Consider the following 21735-nt stretch of genomic DNA (forward strand, 5'->3'; position numbering starts at 1 on the left):
TTGGATCCAAGAATCTGAAATTACACGATCCCACTATCGTGGCCTTTCCTATAAAGAGCCTGTAGCTTGTTTTGTCAAGATTCGTTTTTGCCCTAGTTACGTCATGATAAATTATTAACAAGTACATAGAAACAGGAAATACGCTTTCGAAGAATAACGTCAACGTAATGTGTTCGTTAACAATAAGCCCTGACGCGGTTCGTTTCTTTTCGTTTTAATTAGAATTTTCAAGAATGTCCGCAACTAAGGTAGAGTTACGCGATACTTTTGTTTGAGTTGTCCGAACGGTCTTATTGAGGAACTTAACGCAATAATACTGGAATGTTCTCTGTTAGACCCCTCTAAAACTTGGTTAAATCTCTGTAGCGAAAAGCATCCTTTTAACAATAGATCTGTTTCACCAACTTTATTCGTCTCGTCTTCAAAATATCACTGAAATAAATTACGTTTTAAACGGAATATTCTGTATAATATCGGTTGATTGAAAATATTCCTCTTTTGTTAGACGCACAAAATTAAACGCATAAATACTAAAACAGTCATCTCCTAGTTATATTATCACGATAGAATAAAAATTTAATTAAACAGTTTGCTTATACAATAGAAACGAATGATCATTTTTCAATGGTATCTGAAAATTGAAAGTTAATATCTAGAAAGGTTAAAAGAGGATAGGTGGTAATTAAAAAAATATTATATCTCACGGTTTATAATCGCAGGAGCAGAAATAAAACGTATTTCCATGAATCACGATGTAGGTGAAGCAATCGTAGATAATTGATGCAATTGACTAACCCGTCCTAATTTGTTGAGATTGAAATTTGCGTGATTATAGCTGTGTTCACTTTCAATGAAACTTCAGGCTAATGATCGGACTCCACATTCTATCGTAATGGAGTAGAAACATCAAGAGATTTATGAATCCTTTAGCAAGTCACGATAATGAAGAAGCTTTTAGTACTAGTTTTCTGTTCGGATTGGAAGACTGAAAAGAGCGAAGGACGTTTCTTTTATTCCACGCTCCTTTTATCCTCGACATACTTGTGTATTCACAACACAAACTATCCTCGCGAACATGTTAAAGCCATTAACTAAAAGAAAAAGTATCAAAGATGTTAACGAACAAGTTTTTCAAATTTAATATTCCCGGAAAAGAATGTTTTTGTTCTTCTTAAGGAGAAATTTTACTCGCCACAAAGAGAAAACGGACTTCTTACCGCGTACTTCAATATAAAGCTGATATAAAGTTTTTCGAAGAATCGAAACGAACGTTAAATAATAAACGAAATTACATTACTTAATGACGCGACGTAACATAATCAACGACGCGTTACGTGATAAACCAGGAACATAGGGTTAAATAAAATATCATAATCGATCGCTGCGATATTTCTATACAAAAGGTAGAGTGCAGGGAAATATAAAAAGACAGGATCCCGACAGTGTTGAATGGATCTTTAAATTTATGATCTGCTCGCCAAAGTACGATGATAGAAGACCAGTACTTAATGGTAACTCGCCAACTCGAACATTACGGTGACCAAAAAAATCTGCCTTTCCCCTCGCTGTCTACCTTTCAACCACATGCACTGATCTCTCGCGTTTCACTCCATCCTTGTTTTACCTCGAGGAAAACCCTTCAGCTTTTGAAGGCGGAAGAATCGCAGGGCACGCATTATTTGTCATTTCGCGGTGATGTAAAAATCCCAGAAACTCCTCCACGCTCTTTCCCAGGTGGAATTCCATGAAGGAAACTTGATTTACGATCAGAGAAACACACCCCTTCGACAGTCACCCTCTTGGTGATCATAAAATACTCGATATCCAAGAGGGAATGGTGGGAAAAGAATCGTGACGATGAACCTTGCGATTTTAAGAAGACTCACTTAATCCCTTTACACGGATTTCCACCTACCAATAGAAACTTCAATTCGTTCATTTTGTAGTAAATAGAATAGACGATGAATGGAAGCAAGCTTGTGGACAAATCTCTTTTTAATGAAATAAAGATAAGAAAAAATGATCATCCGAAGTAATGAATTGTTTCAGTTACTTTACTTTCATTTCAGAAATTACGTATGGAAAGTATCTGACTTTGTTTTGTGTTCAGATTAAATCATTGTGAGATAATCTTACACTGTAGTTAATTAGCTCTTGCAAATAAAAGAACGATTAACAACTGATTGTGAGTTGGAAAAACAATATGACCGAGTTATTTTATAAAATAGAATGGTATCTGTCTTGCAATTAGTGTTGTCCTAATTTCACTTATCCCTCGATGTGTTTATTTGTATTTTAATTGTAATTTTTCATCCTATTGATATTTTGTCGGTGATATAAATATTTTGAAATGTTTAACTCGTTAGCTTCGTCGCTCGGTACGTCTCAACTCTTATTCGCTCGAATAATTAACAACAAAATATACTTTACATTCTCAGCGGTTGCAGTGCGATGATTTTCACTAGCGAACGACTGTTTTCGTTTATCTTTAAAGAATGACTTTTGAAAAGATGAAAAATGTATGTAGTACAATTTGGAAGAAAATTTACTCTGTACACGCGAACCAATTTATTGCATGCTTCTGTATCTTCTTCTTCAAAGTGTTCTATTCCGTACAGAGCTTGTCATATAATTTCAAAGAGTGGAAAGGAAACTTTTTATATGCCAATTTTTATTAAAATTTGGGGCACTGAAATTTTTCTTCGTTTGAGTTTGAAAAGACCGCGAAAGCGAATAAAATAGGTAGGTACATTAAAATGTGAATACACGTGGGAACCTATGTACGTAAGGAAACGTAAAATATGCAAAAGTTTCGATATTTCGTTGCAGTTGATGTACCGCATACTACCGTGCGTGTAAAATTTGAAACGAGTTCGTTTCGAACTCGTATGCACATTGAAGAGAACTCTTTGTAGGTACGTACTAAGGAACCTACGAAATGCTGGCTAATATGCACAAATAATTGATAACTTTTCGCGAAGAAAGTAGAAAAGAATAATAAAAAATACTTTTCCGGATGACGTGTAATAGATTTCGCGAGGAAAACAATTTTCTAAATTGTAAATTCCTATTAACGTAAAATTTACATGGATTTATCTGAACTTAAAAAAGTTATAATGTTTTTAAAAAAATTGCAAGGTAGTCGTTATTATGATTGTTGAAAATTCTTCGATTAAACAGGGCAAGTGTAATTACAAAACGTTTAGAGTTATATAACAAAAATAATTTTTGGATTTCTAATAGGAAATGTCTATCTTTAAATTTTTAGTTCTCTAAATTTTACATTGGAATTTACAATGGAATTTTAAAGACGTCCATGGCTCTCATTTACCTTGCGGAATTTTTCTCCGAACCTCAATAACCATCGATGTCTGTGTTCCTATCTTTCTTCGTGCACTAACTTTTCAGATACCAATGTCAGACCCACCAACATCAGATCGTAAGAGTAATGAGGGATGAATCAGAAGGTGGTCTCACGCTATTAGAGAACTCCGGAGAGACAAGTGGAACAGAATGACCCATGGGAGCACTCGTGCCGACTAAATCGGGAACATCCGGGAGATTATTATCGGAGATATATGAAATTGAGCCGCTAACTTGTTCGGTCGTGTAATCAAACAAAAGTCGCAATTTAAACGATCGCATGGACCTAGTAAAGGTATGTGTATCTAGTTACTTGGCGTTAAAATGTTCATGAAAGTTGGTATTCGTGTGTAATTGTTAAGATTATATAATTACATTTCAATATTTATCTAATATTCAATCTGTACGATTTTATCTTTGTTTTTGCATAAGAGTTCCACTGAGTTCCATATCTAAGTTAATTTCATACTGAATTTAATCTCATTTCATAATATACAAAGGGTAAGAGGTTTATCGTGCAAAACAATGCAAACGTATCCTATGTGTAAAAATAAGGAAAAAATGATCTTTCGAAAATAGATTTATAAATGCTTCACAACTTCACTCTTCGGTTGGTATACGGCGATTAAAAACAAGGATAAGCTTTGAACAGCAAAGGTTGGAAAAGACCAATTTTTTGGTTCCAAAGAGCTCCAAATAACGTAACCAGAAATTCGTTACTGGAAAAGAGATTTTATGGAGCGAAAGCTGATACGCGTCGGAATTCATATTCATTGAAATTAACAAGAAATCCGGAACTTACTAGATTCAATTCTCCATAAATCCTCCAAGAACTTTTAATCCAATTTTTCAATCTATTCAGTTCGTAACATACAACAGTGTAAAATAAAATACGATACAATATAATAGTGTAAAAATATCGATAATAATAAATATGTGTAAATAAAAAATTTTTATTATTTTCACTGATATCGTAATTACGATGCTATGACACGTGATTAGTTTTATTAATTTAATTATCAATTTATATTTTACTATCAAACGGAAGGATATAATTACTCAGTTTTAGAATCGATTTTTACGTTTTGTACATTAAAATGCCAGAAACGTGGAAATGTCTAGAAAATGAAATAAAATTATGAAATTCTTATTACAATTCGAACGCTAAAGCAAAGAAATCGAATGAACGAGGAACTAGGCCCGAGATTGTTGTTACAGTGATAGAATAATTGAAACGATTGGGGTGAAAACGAGGTTCATAGACATTTGCCGAGAGATGGTATCTTATCGAATTTGGGTCGAAAAAACTAACGAGGGATCTGTACTGCCGGGATCGATCCACTTACGATCTGACGTTTTTAGGTCAGCTCCGCCACTCTCTCAAATAAATTGCTGTAACAGTGTCACGAACAAAAGGAATCTTCGTGACACTCTAGATTTTACACGTGCAGCTATACGTACTTCATTCCCAATTAATAAGATCAGTTGGTAACAAGCTAAACAACATTTTTGTATTTTTCTTTACCGAAATTTACGATCAACGAAGTTATCACATTTACATATGATTTATATATTCGTTGCATTTAATGTATAAAATTAAACGTTTAACGTAAAAAATTAATTATTATACACGTATTATCATATCCATTGGTATGTTTCAAAAGTCAGCTACGTGGATTTTTATCGTAAATTATGCTCTAATGCAACACGCGCAAAAATAGTTGCGACATAGCACCTGGTATCGTTTGAAATTAGTTTTCCGAATGTTTTCTGTTTGGTTGTTTAAACGGCAGAAATCTCTACATAATTCGAATGCGTTTGTATTATAAAAAATTCCAATTTATTCATAGAAATAAAGAAATGTACGAACGATGTTCGTGTTCATACCTTTTAGTCATGCAAATTTTTCAAAGTGTCGACAACGCATCAGCTGACACAATAGCGGTCGATAACTTACGTGGATTTCATCATTTAAGCATACTGTCATTGCACAATGGCATTTGTCATTAATAAGATTTGAAACCTGCCACGCCCATGATAAATCCCGATATTTATCGCAGGCGTTGTATCGTTACGCTATGGTGATTTTCATTAATGCTCGCCATCGATAAACGCAATGTATTCATCCACGTGTAAATTGAAGAAAAAGTTGTTGGTAGTTTCGATAAGGCAAAATTCTATTCCTCACGACCATGATATTTTGAACAAATCTTTTTCACACCAATGTTATGAACATCAATGAGAACGTAACAGTATTTATATTCAAGGACGTACGTAAGGAGTAAGGTGCATGCATAGTATAAGGATACTAGAGATTAATGCATATTTACGAGTTACTTTTCATATTTTTGATCATCGCGTATTTTTAGAATTTATTTCGTGTCTCTAAAATTTATTTTATTTACTTTAAAATCGAAATGTAACACATATAAGTCGATTAAAAAAGTAAGAATTCCAATTTTATATATTTCTAATTAGCTATATCTCTGCCTGATTGATGCATTTCTTAACTTCGTAATTTATTAATTAAACATTATTATTACTATTACACTACATATATCTATATTACAAAATTACATTTAAAGAAACATCGAAGTATCAGTTCAAATATACTACGTAACAATGTTAAATGTGAAAACAGAGAAAATCACTGAACTTAATCAACACGATATTATATTTAATACATAATACGATTTGTAACCATGTATCTACAACTATCAGGAATTTAATATGAATTAACAAAATGAAAAATATATGGGATTTCTTTCAAGGTTCTATTTAGATATTATCAATCGTTTATCCGCTCTATGGGTATCGAAAAATCTATTCGCAGTTTGCGTGACAACCATATAGATATTACATAATGTTATCCCAGGGGTCGTCCTTAATTTCGGAATATCGGGGAAGAAGGAAGTAACTGGAGTGTTAATCAGGAATGGACCTTTTTACGAAGGGATATGTCGTTGAAGAATGAAGAGAGGAGGGAGAGCCTGGATTCAGATACACGTCGATAAATGCGGATGAAGGTGAAATGCCATCAAGGATGCTAGATGATAAAACGGGAAGGGATGATCGAGTGAGTGATCGGTCCGAATAGAAAATGGAGGTTAGGCTATACTCCGTTGCCTACAGCCCTACAGCTAGATTAGATTGCCTACCCTCGATCGTCTTCAACTCGGGACAATATCCTTCCAGTTACAAGAAATCGTTTTTGTCAGTAGGTCTAGAGAGACTTACTGCGACAATTCGAACAAATGTTCGGGAGGAAATAACGTGTTACGGGAAAACAAAGAACGAGAATAAGGATTTCTAATAAAATTCAGTTGAAATTAGAAAATCTGGAATTTACTAAACATGGCCCTAAAATTCTCTATTATTGGAAACCGATTACCTGTAAATCCTTTTGCTCATTGCTAGATGCCTTGGTATTTATAGTTATTTGGTATTTATATTTTATATATATTTAGTATCTGTATTTAAAGTTATATATAATTTATAGTTTTTAAACTTGGACTTGTAAAATGATTAAAAACGGAGAAGTAAAAAGGGGAGAAATAACGAATAATAATTTTGAAAGTACGCACTTTGAATTTGCCTTTTTTGTTGAATAAGTTTCTATGTCAGACTTTGAAGAGAGTTGTCTTTTGTGAAAATAATGACTAACGGGATTGCAATTTGCTTTCGTATATTTTCTTTTCCGAGGGTTATTACGTGATAGTGATCCATAGAGACTTCGTCTATAGAGTCATTACGATACCTATACTTTGCACGACTACGTAATGGAGAATGATTTTAATCGAAGAAATTAACAACGACGTCTTGCCCCAGAGAAATTTACTTTCAACTTTTTGTCAAACCGCTACGTGTCGAACTTCGCATATAATAACCGTTCTTTTTCAATTTTGTGCTAACATTATACTAATCTACAAAGTCTTGTTATGCAAATCGGAGACATAAGAAAATTTGCTTACATATAAGGAAAATTTCTTACTTCTCCTGAAATCAAATTTTAGTATCATATAGACAGTTCCATTGAACATAAATTGACTTCGAAGAAATGTTTCAGACACTCGTATATTTGTATTAAATTAAATTTTTTAAAAAGCTAATGAAAGTAAATATTTTTTCAATAAGATTGACGTAACTAAAACAAGCAGAAAGGGATTTAATAAAATATCACAAGAACGGAAGGAAATTAAGATATCTAGAACGGTCTTTATTGATCATCAGGAAAACCGCGGGTAAATATTACATTTGTGGACTGAGAACCCTCTTGGTTACTTGCTAACCTTAATTTCATCTTGCTGATAGAATTTCGTATAGCTACCTGTAGTAGCCGTTTCCATTTCCCCTTGGACTGATCAGAGACCAGATATTCGAGGTCGAATGAAACAGTAAGTTTTACGAAATTAGTGTCTCAACAACATTTCTATATAAGAGTAAGTCAGATTTAAAAGAATGAAAAATTCAGGCTTTTTTTCATAAATCTCAAATGAAATTTTACTTTGTTTATTTCAAACTATATATTTCATAGCATAAAGACTAGAAATATCAGATCGTTGATTAGTATTCCTATTGAAACTTGTAATATCCACAATTTTTTTATTAAAAGTATTTATTAATCAAAATATCATCCATTGAATTCGCTATATTTTATGTGTAATAAAATCGTTGTCCTTAATAGACGACAACTAAATTGAATTTGCACATCAAACGTGATTTTTATCATATTCACAAATACATTTACGTATAGCGAGAATTAACGAATTATATCAGTTTTAATCAACGATTAATATTAGTTCCACATTCGTTCGTTTTAGATTACATGTTTCTTTGGTTTGTTTTTATTTCACTATGAACATTCTTCACGATCACATAAGTATTATACATTTGACAATCTTCCGTTCTTCATTTCCTTAATCCAAAAGGGTGATCTCTTCTGTAATAATTCAAATTTCATGCCGTACGATAGGTATAACAAACCTGCAAGCATGCGCAGACCCATTAATCTTCGGTTGCTAAATAACTTGGACAAAAAGGAACATCCCTGGCACAACATAATTCGTCAGGCAGCGCGAATGCAGCAGGTTTAGTCGCTATTTGATTTACTTCGTTGCAGGAACATGCAGGCGATTAATGCGTCTACTTTATGGCAGCTTAACAGCCAATCAGTATGCGAATTGCGGTTTACCATTGATTCATTAAGTCATGGCTTGTCGGAAATTTGCATAATCGTTCGAAGGAGCAACTAGATCTGGGTTGTTGCTGCCGGATCCCACGAGAGAATCAGGATCGCTCGATTTGCTCGGTAGTCGCTACCTAGCCATCTTATGCTAATACGCACTGCGTCGTACAATGGCTTTCGATAGCGACAATGTTGACTTGCCGTACAAACAGACTGAATGATATCAGCGACGTGTATGGGGTCAGAAAGTTCCACCACGTACTCATTACACCGCGAAAATGAGGCCAATGTCAAGTTTCGGTCTCTTTCAACAAAACTTGCTATTTAGACTACGAACTTTTCCACTGTTATACTATCAAGTACATCGGTTTCGTTATACGAACTATCATCGATATGTTTAGAACGACGTTTGGATGGGTAGCAAAGTTTGCGCGTGAATTGTAATTCAATTCTTTATCAGTGGTTTGTATCGTGAAAACTTCGGAATTTTCCTTAAGCAATTGGAGTCTCCATGAAGAGAAAAGGTACACTGTACATTACAATTATAATGCGGAATATTAATTGTGTACTGTGGTAATGATCTCTTTCTTGAGATGCAGCAAACTAAACTTCGAAACAGTGATAAACAGCAAATAAAGAAATATTTTCTGGGTCTTTAAGGATATTTAGCAAATACATACACATGCACTTTACAGCGATCACAATTTACATAGTAAACTATCGATTGTATTAATAGCCTCCATATTTAGTGGGATCATCCTAACATAAAGTGTATATGCAAGATGAGCATATTAATTTTTCACGAAAAAATGCATACTCGTACTAAATGTCTTCGTACTTTTACATACATTTCCAGACTGATTCGAAGATTTATCAATATGATGATAGTCGTGTCTCGTTACGTTACTCATGAAATTTCAAAAAGTTAGTACATGAAACATACGTATATTCGTAAAAATGTATTATGGCAAGCGTTTGAATATTTTCGAGAATGCAACAAGAGTCGTATATCTGTTGCTATATTCGAAAATATCGATACATTGGCGAACGATAACGCTATACATTCAAGGATTAAATAACTGGACAAGCACGTACATAGTAACTGCAGAGAAGATACCTGTGTGCAACGTTGGTCGTAAGTTTATGAAATATGAAGTCGAAAGCTAACTAATTTATAATTTTATGGGCACAAAACGCTTAACATTCCCCGAATTCCAAAGTTTCATTCTGTAAATTGTACAGTCCTGTTACCAGCTTGCAATATTAATCATACGCTTTTTATGTTGTACAAACTTTAGGATCAAAGTTCGTGACGAAGGTACAGCTTGAATTAGTAAAGAGTTACTTAAAGTTACGATGGTTTTAGGAAGTGACGTGCTCCTGAAATTTTGGACGATAGACGTCTGGGTGAATTTGTTTCTTTAGAACAAAATGTATTTGAAAAATATTCTCGTGTACTCTCTTCAAATACTACAATGCAATATCACGCTTTTCCTGCGTTGTAATACGTTTCTCGTTCCTAACGCTGCGCATCAAAATTTATTCGAGTTGTACGCATTATATGTAGTCTTGATGGTCTTCATTAAATGTAGAAAATGCGAAGCGTGAAATTGTCGATCGAGTGGCAGTTACTTAATCATCGTGCTGGTGCGCTGCAACGACTTTCATTAATATTGTATAATGAGGATCAATGAATGAACATGCGGTACACTTCTCGTTAAAAATAGCAGAAAGACGTGACAATTTTTTATTTTCCCTATTTATGGAATTTTAACCGCTAGCCAATTTTTATAAGTAAACGTAATATTACGCGTTAATAATTTAATAATTATTGGTCATTTTCTATTTCGACTTTCTATTTTAACATGGAAGTTTTATTTTTCCCGCTTGTATTAATCTTCAAACCGACGATAGCGAATTTTTTAGGAAATGCGCATGTCATGGTCGTCGTATCGTACAGTGTCGATCCATTTCCAAGAGTATCGTATTGCCGATAGCCGGAACCATAAATGTGTCATCACATCAGGGTTTAGGTTGGATAGCGGCTTTGAGTGGTGATTCGTGATATTCTCAGAGAGAGTAGCGCGGCTCTAAGCAAAGTAAAGAATCGCGGATGTCATAGTTTCGGGCTGCCGACAATCGACAAGGGGCCCGACGTTCTCTGCTGTTGTTGCCCGTCGTCGAGGGTCGCGTGCACATTAGCGCACCTGGGGCAGATGATTCGGAGACACTCGGGCTCACGATGTTCCGTGGTACGTGGAAAGCGATAGGAATTTTCTAAATGGATTTGGCCACATCATCGAGTGGAATAAAGGGAGAGGATTGACTGTGAGTCAAAAAACTCTGCACTTACCCCACGATTAATTTACCAAATGTCCAGCTGGACAAATTGTAAAATACGAATTAAATTAAAAAAAAAATTGCCCCACAACCTTCGCGAGATCAAGATCGCCAAAGATCGTTAGATGCACGAATTATCGAGCATGTTAGATACAAAAGAGCAATTATCTGCCAGATACTAGTATTAAATAGAAATCGGTATTAATCATTCCATAGATTTGTTATAAGTTGTATTTTCCATATCTGTTGTCTAAAATTATCTCTTATCTTTCTTTCCCATCAGCTTTTCTATTCTTTTTTTATATAAAACTTCCATCGAGACAAATTTGTCAAAATTCAGTAAGTTTAAAAAAATCGTGTTATCGATCGAATGATACTAAATAATAAGGACCCTTTGTTTCTCGCAATGGATGGTAATATTAACACATTCAACGTGGAAGACGTGAAGAACGCACGTGTCATGGGGATTTCCTATTTTCTAACGGATGACGTGCAGATAAATGGATACATGTTATAGAAATATCGATTTCCGCCACAAGGGACACCCTTCGATTTTGTGCGCCGCATTAAATCCGTCGAACAAGCAACCGACTTTCGACTTGAAGGAGATAATAAGATTGCACGCCTACTTTATAAACACGGCCTTTTCAAATTTCTAAAATTCCGAACGAGCATCAAGAATATGTTCTATTTCCCCGGATGCATAATTACGTAGCATCTATCGATTGTTCCCAAAAGGATTTATCAGGGAGCGCCAGGTGTGCGCTCACGGTTTATGGTAACATTTCACAATATTTGTGTTTCATGGAGAATGAAAAAAATGGAAGAAAAAGAGGGAATATTGTCACACGAAACACTGCATAATCGTATTCGTTATCATACTTTTTGGTTAACGCATTCATTTCTGACTGATCATGTAGATACACGTAGATGCGTCCAAACAAATCGATGTTGATTATAATGCTAACATGTAACAGTTTTATTTTCTGAAAATAAATTGATAAAAGTTTATCAAAAAAGAAAAAAGAAGAAAATGGAATAAAAACATAGATCATAGGATAATTTAAATGATCATTATATATTGGCTTCACGGTTGTCTTCTTTCACGCATGGAACATATAACATATCTTCGTGACGCATGAAATTTATAATTGATCCTTTCTTTGTATACGTGACGTTTCATACACTGTATGGTATACAGTCTGTTTTGCATCATTTCATACATTTATCGCTAAATTTCAATTTCTCCCGGAAGCACATAATATGATGATTACACAAAATTAATGTAAATGGATGCAAATTATTCGAGCTTGGAACGATACTTCTAATTAATGATCCAACACAGTAATTTAGCGCTTATAAATTACGGATAGTGATCGTTCTGATATATTAACTTGGAAATTAATTTCAAATAAAGTAAAATAAGAAAGCACCATTAACTGGAAAATACAATCTTAATCGGTTGTTTATCGTCGCATTGACTATATGATAGATTACTAGTAACTCGGTTGAAGTCATAGGCTGAGTTTTATACTTTTATAGCTCCTGGAAAGGATTGATTTATTTTCAAAATGTTAGCAGTTATATCGTTTGATTAAAATTTTATCAACTTACTCCTTACAGAGTAGCAATTAACATTAAAATATGATCTAGCGAGAGAAAATTTGTCTCCGTGTAGAATAAGATAGTCTGCAATAATAATTGTATTATGTATTTGTTATACGTATAGCGATAAGTCTGATATATTAATACAGGAATTAAATAATCTCGAATAAAGCGAAATTAGAAAAAGTTACAGATAGGAAATATTTTTGTTTTTTTTTTCTTTATTATTGATCGTACTCGCGATGGATTTTTATAAAATATTTATATCGACAGATGAACTAATGTTACAGAAATTTGTCAGTTTTATAGTAAACATTTATGCAAACAACAAACATTCGAGCTAGTAATTGTTTCTCAGTAAAAAGTTCGATGCGTATTTCCGCACCGATGCGAAAAGCTCGGCGATTGTTTCGGCAAATTGGAAAATGTTTGCGCGAAATTGACTCGATGGAGAAGCGACGCGTTAACTGGTTCATAATGAATATTTGAACTGGCATGACAATTAACTTGTTGGATAATATAATGGCCAAAGGGAAGCGAAATGCGTCGGGATCGCAACGAGGCAACGATTTTATGGGTTCGATGAATTCATTGAAGCGTATTGGCCGGATAAAAAATTTTCTCATCGATAAAATGAAAATTCGCGCCACGGTTTATGCTCCTGAATGTTTTTATGGGAGAAAAGATGGGACTGCGAGTGATTTCCATTTTTTTGTAATTCTTAATCCGAATTAATTGAAAAATAAAACAGAGAAACGAAATATAATACCAATGCGGATGTTGATAAAACATTCAGAAATTTCTGATTTCAAAATTTAGTCATAATTAACATTGGTAAATTTTTACTCGAAACAAAATTTATGAATAAAATTTTAAATACAAAAAAGAAAAAAAATACAAAATATACATCTATTGAAATAATGTAGTGAAATATTCACAGTTTGAAACAACTGGTTCATTACTTTTATACGGTAAACGTGCACCTCGTTTAAATACAATCGCGTTAATAATCACTAAATCATTATGCCAGAATTATTTTACTTTGACTATAATGACATATACAAAAATTTTATTTTCTTTTACTCTGTATTGCAATATTTTGTATTTTGCAGACATTTCGGTACAATAGCGTGCAATGGACAAAGAAAACAAAAGGGAAATCGAAAAAAACATGCAGGATAATCCGTGACAAGTTACACGCGATGTTTTGCATGATCCGGTAAGCCGTGACGAACGGAAGAGAACGAACAAGAGAAGGAAAGTATATAAACGGTGGCTGTTTATCGAAACGTCATGCGCAGGCAGCCTATCAAAAGCAGAATCGCTCTCGGGACTCGGGAGCCTCCTCGTTCCCTCATTTCCACGCACGCTTCATTTCCCATACACACTACAAACGTTTGTTTATAGTTAGTGCCGAAAGCTGCTGGCAGCAGCACGGTGTCTACCTTCTTTTATCATTTCATCGATACCGAACTTCCTCGCAAGACTGAACTTGAAGCGTTCGCTTCAAACTTCAATGATTATATGCATCCTATGTGCATCATTCTATGATATGATAATACATCCGTATTTTAACGATGAAAGAGAAGGTAGTAGTATTTCTGTACACTGTTTCCGCTCCTTGTGTAATATGCATGTAATTAACATTTTTTTTTCTTTTATTGAAACTTGATATTTTAAGATGTGTAATTTGATGCAAAGTAAAATAATTCTTAATGATAATGTTTCCCTTTATTAAGCGGACGTTTCATGATTCAGGGTCATTTCAAGGTCATAGTATAGGTTGTTGAACTCGTCTTAATATCAGCCACAACAGTATGGAGTTAAAAATACGTGGTAACAGTGCAGGTGATGTTGACTTCATATCGAAAGAACAATTTCTTGGAAATTTCTTAGATTAGAATTTGTAGCCAAACGAAAGCTGATTAATTTTTATTCAAAACATTTGTTTGTCAAATTATCGGGAGCGTTTGAAAAATCGTGGTGACACTTACGCGTCACACACTGTACAAATGTTAATCTCATGTCGGAACATTTTCTTTCTACGTTACTACAAAATAGAAAAGAGATAATTTTTCAAATAAATATAATAAATGAGATGATTCTGTTCTGTATTTTCTGTTCCTATTTTCTGCTTGTAAATATCCTTTTTCGCGGATAACACACTTGAAACGGCGCAGACATGCTAGAAAGTCGCATCTGTTTTATTCGTAAATAGACGTCTGTTATTAATTCATTTAAGTACAGCGGCTGCTTCAGTATCTTGTCATTTCCGAAAAGCGATCTTGTTTCTTCCTCATTTTGTTTCTTTTTTTTTTCATTCCTTCTCCGGAGCAATCTACTTGTTTCACAGGCCAATGGTTACGAAACCAATCAGTGTAACCCGCTCGAATGGAAGGCTCGGCAGGTGTACAAAGAGCTGCTGCACGAAAAACGAACAAAATATTACGCGAATTCCGAAAACGCGGACAAAAAAACGCCGTTACATTTGCGTCATTCTGCGTGAAAACGTATTTTTCACACAAACATGACAAACGTCGTCTAATACAAGATCCATTTCAGTTGTAAGTTCCTTTCGCTTTGTTCGATATGAATCTACCATCAGCTTTAAAAAATAGTAGCTAGTCTTTCGATTCAAAAGTGTTTCTACTGTTATTCTAATTTCTATTATTATTTTAACTTCAAGTATTTGAAAGATACTCCTCGAAAGCATAGTAATTGGGACAGATAATTGAACTGCGGATTTTTATGCAGTTATAGGAAATTTAAAATGCTTGTAAAAATGCGCAAAATATACGAAGCGTAGTAGCTATCTAGTGGATGAAATAAGTTTCTACTTACATTCCATTTCCTTAATGAAATTTATAAAAATAAGAATTTGCATAATAATCTGCAATCTGTTGAATACTTGAGGAATAAGGAGGAAAAAGAAACAAAGAATATTACAAAAATACCTTCACCGAGAAGATCAAATTTTAATATTTTATTCCACCAGTAACGAATTTTACCATCATCGTTTATAATATGAGGTTTATCTTTTCGTTAGACGTCATAAAAATATGAGAAAAGAAAGATAATTTAGAAAACTATTTTAATCGTTTCTTCATTAAATATCACAAAGTATTGAAACAAAATAAGAAATGTCTATTTTTATTATATTATCAAAACCAACAAAATCTTAACAATATTATATATTTTGCTTATTTATTTTTTATGCATGAAGCTTTATTACTTCTAATGTAACGCAGACTTACACTACTCAGATACATTGGAAATAAAAAGACTGGAAATATATTTTCTTTCGTAGACATCATCTATTTTTAAACAATAGACATTAAAACCTTGAACGATATCCAAAGTGAACATTTTACAGATGCGTATGTCTAGAATATAATAAAAGATTATAAAACTACGCGAAAAGAAAGAAGTTTAACTGCTTCTACGAATTTTGTAATTTTATTTTCCATTTACTTCAACCATGTACTAGTTCTAAACAATGTACTAGAATCCAAAATGAATACGTAGACAGGTCTGAATAATTTAATCGGAAGTCGTAAATTTCCAGCGAAACTGTTCGCGGAGTCCATAAAAGCGAAGGCTTCTTAATCAAATTTTAGCGAGAGAAAAATCGCAATTAACGCGGCAGTTTAATCGTACGTAATAGCTGCGCCAATTTTGCCGAATATGCAAGAGCCCGCAGAACTCTGTCAGGACATCAATTTGCGTTATGCAGCGTGCTCGTTCAATCTCCTTCGAAGGTCCTGCCGACCGAATCACATTCCTGGGCGGCCTCGTTTCTCCCTTCAGGAAAATTCAGCGACCACTAAAGGTTTTCGTTAAATTATTCAGGGCCACGAGTCGACCCGTGGAAGGGCGATTTCCTTTCGGGTGATCGATCAATTAAGTCGACGACTATCCCGGAACAATCGTGCTTTATTATCTGACGAATCCTGAAACCATTTCATTCCGGCTATTCATCTCGCTGCGTTCTGCAACCACGGAATAGAATTTTTCGTCTTTTCGTCGTTACGAGACCATGACCTACGAAAATGTTATTTCTGCGATTATCTAACATGAGATTGCGGTTTCTCGTCACAATTCGTTGCAGTGCATACTTGCGTACATTTCATACGTTTGCTACGCTTGTTAGGATAACATTAGAGTGCGTATGAAGACCGCAGGCCAAGCGTACGACCAGTCATGTTTTCTTATTTTGAGCAGTTTTAAAATTCAGTATATTTCCAATCAAGCCTACTTTATCAAAATTGTCATTGACTCTTCTGAGTTAGACGCGTGGTTTTTCTAGTCACTTTCGTTCCATCCAAGATTACTTTCGATAATATGATTCAAACGATACAGTAGAAATATGAGAATCATTTTCTAATGACACGTTAATAAATATACGCGCGTAAATGATATATATCGTTTCGCATTATAAATAAAAAAGAAGGAATCATATTTAAGGTATGTTTCTATAATCGTTAAAACGGCATTCTCATAACCGAAAAATATGCACATTCATAAGAATATTGTACATAATTCATCTTCTCTTTTTTACCAGTTCAACAATCGAAGATCCCTTAGTAAAAACCCAATTACATTTTTTCGACACTTCTTGAACCCTATAACGCCCGTTTGTCAAATATAAATTATGCTTCTAACGAAACGTAAAAAGCCTCGGGAAAACGGTTCTTAACGAGAGCGCTCGGACGAACGAATCGTATTATACGAGTAATTCGCCGATGCGGACATCAAAGATGGAAAAATCTTAAGGTTTGCCATCTTTCAAGAAACGGGACTTTGAATTTCGATAAAACTGAAAGGGCCTCTGCCAATCGCTCTTTCCGGGTTAAAAAGGAACGTATAAAGCGCACGCCGAGAACGACGGTACAGGAGAAAGTGCATTAATTGCATCGCTTGATCATCGAATGGCGTGTCCGATCTTTCTAAGCGTGCGAGTTTCACGATCGATGAGAAGAATATCGTGCGAGATCGGGTTCGTCTGCCGCCGGAAATGACGCGACTTTTCCACTGACGTATATATATATATAGAGAGAGAGAGAGAGAAGAAGAGAGAGAGGAGCTTTATGACATCGCGGTGTAATATCGGACGATATTTCCGTCACGTAAATTCGTAACGGCCGCTCGATAGAGAGCACCGAGAATTCGATTGGAAAACGATGGCCTGAAGTTGAAATGTTGAAACCAAATGTACGAATTCGAGGAATACGCCCGGAACAGAATCGTACGTTTTGAACAGCGGCCTTGGAACTTTTCTCCCATCATCGGCCGTATAGCGAATTTCGAAAGTCAGATGTATGGTGTACACCGACATGTCATAGCTCGGTTAGTTTTCAGGAATCTATTGACAGGACCCTTTTCTCTGGTTTATTCAGCTTATCGCATATGAAAGAACGATTTGATTTGTTTGTTATCACAATATGATGAAAAGTCTGTTATAGGTACATGTGCGTATAGTACGCATCATTTTACGATGAAACTGTGTTCTTTTTGTAACGATTTTTATTTAAATATTTATTTATTAAATATTTGTAATTTTAAAGTAAATGTAAATGTACTAGTAGAGCATGAGAGTATAAAATAAATATGATAAGTATACAGCATTATTGCCAGACTGGTAAAATTGGAGGCTAAATGTTTGGACATTTTCTCGTTTTTCGCATGACATGTAATATAATTATTAAATCGCAGATAAAATAGCTTGTACTAATTTTGTTCTTTGTTATTGTGTATCAGGCAATTATAACAAATTAAAATAATCTTTGTCTATAAGTCGTCCAAGTTCTAAGCTATGGAATAAATAACAAAGCTGTCACGATGGAGATCAGTAAACTTATAATCAACGTGTTATTCGCATGATTAAACGAAAAATATTGCTTTCAATTATCAAGTTATTATTAATGTACACTTTTCAATAGAATACGCGCACCGATAACAAGAATCGATCAAAATGCCTGGATATTTATAACGTACATAAAAATACGTATCTACATTCAGTATATCATTTCAAAGTAGAAAGTAACTTCGTCAAAAGTCATTTGACCAACTTCAGTTGTCACCAACACATTAAATCTTCGTAATTTATTCAAGAAAATTAGCTGCGTGCTGATAATCTTAGCAAGTAACGATGCAATTTGTCCCTTCACCGTAAATCTTAATTGAAACATTCAATTAAAACGCTAACTGCGTAACCCTGTTTTTGAAACTCAGTTAACGCCTTTGGAAATCACTCGAGCTACACAGAAATATGTATATGCTAATGATAGACCCAGATTTCCGAATTAACGAGGCAGCCACAGGCTTAAAATGGGAAGTTATTACGACGCAATATTCCAAGGCACGAACTAGAAGTTTCTTTAGGACGAAAACTCTCTTCGCAAACTCTTCTGTAAGTGAAACTTGAAACCTGCATAATTGACATCAAATTTCTGGCAACTGGGAACGTTTTTCAATGAAATTCCGGCAGCCCCTTCAAACACGCAGTCTTCTTTTTCATCGTATAATCTCCGTGAAAATAGGTGACGGATGACGAGTATATTGGCGTCTTGTGTTACATGAAATTTCAAAGGAACTGCTTGACACAATTTCCATGGTCGATCAAATACGCGTGGCTGGAAACTGGGAACTTTTAATATTCCTGTATCTGAATGAATATGGAACGCGAGGCTATAAAAAGCACACTCTAACAAAGATAGACGGGTGGTTACACACAGTAAAAGTAAAGTAATAGCTTTATCAAAAACAAAATTTGTAGTAACAATTGAATTTATGTATCTCTCGTTTGCAAGTAGAGAATCAATTTCTTTATTTCATCGTGCATATTGTCATGTATGAAATTAACATTGATTCCATTAAACTAGTCTCGAATTAACCACAATTAAGATAAAATTTCTCCAAATTTCTGGGATTTATTTGTGACATTGGATAATTTTCATTGCATCGAAGATTCAGAAATATTAAGTGAAATAAAGATTTCGTAAGATTACGTACGAAATAAATCACAGATTGCTACTTTGTATTTTATTTCCACTTTAAATAACATTTTTTTAATTTCATCTGTATTATAACTACACCCAAAGTTATACCCTTTGTTATTTTTTAATAAAAATTACTACAATTTAAAACTACTATCTGTAGGATTTGTTTTTGTTCGATTATACATGTATGTATGTGGCTGCAATATATTCCACGATGAAAAATTTAATTCAATAGTAGTCCAATAAAATTGGAACGTTAGCAAAACGTGCTGTATGCATCGCATCGGCATTGAACACAATCGAATACCACTTACGATTCTTCAATCGCACTCATTGATTGGTGAAAATAAAATAAAATCCATCAATTTTATTCACATCTTTAACAACGTGTGTTCATTTTTTACTAAAACCTAGGAATTTATACTTCTTTACAGTTTCATTCTCTTTGTTAAAAAAAATACATTTTCCAATATGTTGTAACAGGCTTTCGTTTCGAAACATGTTTTTCGACCATGTTTTCAATTAGTTGGAAATTTATTGAAAGTTCTAAAATCACGGTATTATATAATCATAGGTATTACAGAAATGGATTAACGATGAGACTGTAGATGTTTCTGCAAATTTCAATACCTATGAACTCGACTACAAAAATAGAATCTAAACAGAGATTCGCTTCGTCCACTAAGTATCTTTGCGAATATTTTACTTTATATATGTTACATATTTTACATTTTACGTCCATTCTGTAGATTTTTGTCTATCAGATTTCTCATAAATACATTAACACATATATATACTGGTCACGACAGTCATTCAAGACACTTTTACTATATTCTTCTGAATTATTTCTTTTGAAAGAAATTTCTATAAAGTCGAATGAATTTATTTAATTGACGTGGAATTACACAAGAGATTATAACATTTTCCTGCTATTCTGATAACAGTGTATCGCCATTAATCGTTAAAAGGTAAATACGAAAGCAGAAACGCAACGTTTCTCGAATGAAGAAACAGGAAAGCATAAATATCATTGCAATTTAATATTCCTACCTTTAATCCTATATATATGATCTTCCGCGATATCAAGTAATTATCTGAATATCGAAGAATTTATACGATATCCTATCGCGAAAATCCGTTTCATGAAACAATTCGTTAAATTCAATTCATTATACGATGCACGAATTTGGGTCCGAAATAAAGCGATTGAACGGTCGATCGGTCCAGTCATCACTTTTACCTTTTATCATATTGATAGGCCGTGCCGACAATTATCTTTTCGTTTGAAATTTGCGATGAAGCGTGTGCATCGATAGCCAGGCGAAACTCGTACTCGTATCAATTGGCCCCTGCGATCTGGCAAAGCGCTCGTTTCATCCCCCATACCCAATTTACTAAAAGCAATGAATTTTTACCATACGCGGTATTACGTGGTTATTTACAAAATGCGCGCACGCGAACGCTTTTCAATGAGAGAGAGAGAGAGAGAGAGAGAAAGAGAGAAGATCGTCAATTCGAAATGGTCGTCCAGCGAAAGTAATGAATTTTTATTGGGCCTCTCGCGCCGCCCGTTTTACAGGGACCGTATCGACGCAAGAGGCTTTTTCATCGTGAAATCATTAGCAGAGATTCCCCGTTTACCAAGGGCGATGCATTTTTACGAGACGTGACGTCACCGGTTTGCGAAAGACAGGCAACATCGTGGCGGTTAAACGACCGACCAAACGATTCGCCGTGTTGTCCCGGCCTGCTCGGCAACGCGATACTTTTATTTTTAATTGGGTTACTCAAACTAATTAATTCTCGGCCCAACCTCTCATTAATGCGACAGAGAAATTAACGACGGGAAAAAAAGAGCCATTGACGTTCCGAGTAGAAAAGTCGGTAATTTATGGTCCGCGTAAATGCTCGCCGTGTGTAAAATACTTTTTACGCCTGACCCCTCTCCCCCTCTCCGCTTCCTCTTTCAACCCATCCTCCTGTCTGCGACCATGAATTTTTCAAAAACTCCGTTGATCGAAGCCGATTGATTGGCTTCGTTGTTCATGGTCACGCGCCACAGATATCCTTGATTTTTATGTGTAATTTCTTTTTAATTCGAAGTACCGTGCGAATATGAAGTACCTGGACTATGTTTGGCGACGATAAACTTTAAGAGAAAACTTTTTTTTTGCAGGGAATTCAGGGATTTGGGAAATTTCAGGGATTTAAATTGTACAGGATCCGATGAAATGTTTTAATATT

The 21735-nt window shown here is 34.5% G+C and overlaps 1 protein-coding gene across 5 annotated transcripts in view; it reads right to left on the reverse strand.

The window, feature by feature from the left end:
* Window positions 1-21735, reverse strand: part of LOC117231953 (tensin-1-like) — a 277151-nt gene that overhangs the window by 173929 nt on the left and 81487 nt on the right. The gene's annotated exons all lie outside the window — the stretch shown is intronic.

The sequence above is a fragment of the Bombus vosnesenskii genome, unplaced genomic scaffold (genome assembly GCF_011952255.1).
Source record: "Bombus vosnesenskii isolate JDL3184/JDL3185 unplaced genomic scaffold, Bvos_JDL3184-5_v1.1 scf7180000013276, whole genome shotgun sequence".
NCBI lineage: Eukaryota > Metazoa > Arthropoda > Insecta > Hymenoptera > Apidae > Bombus > Bombus vosnesenskii.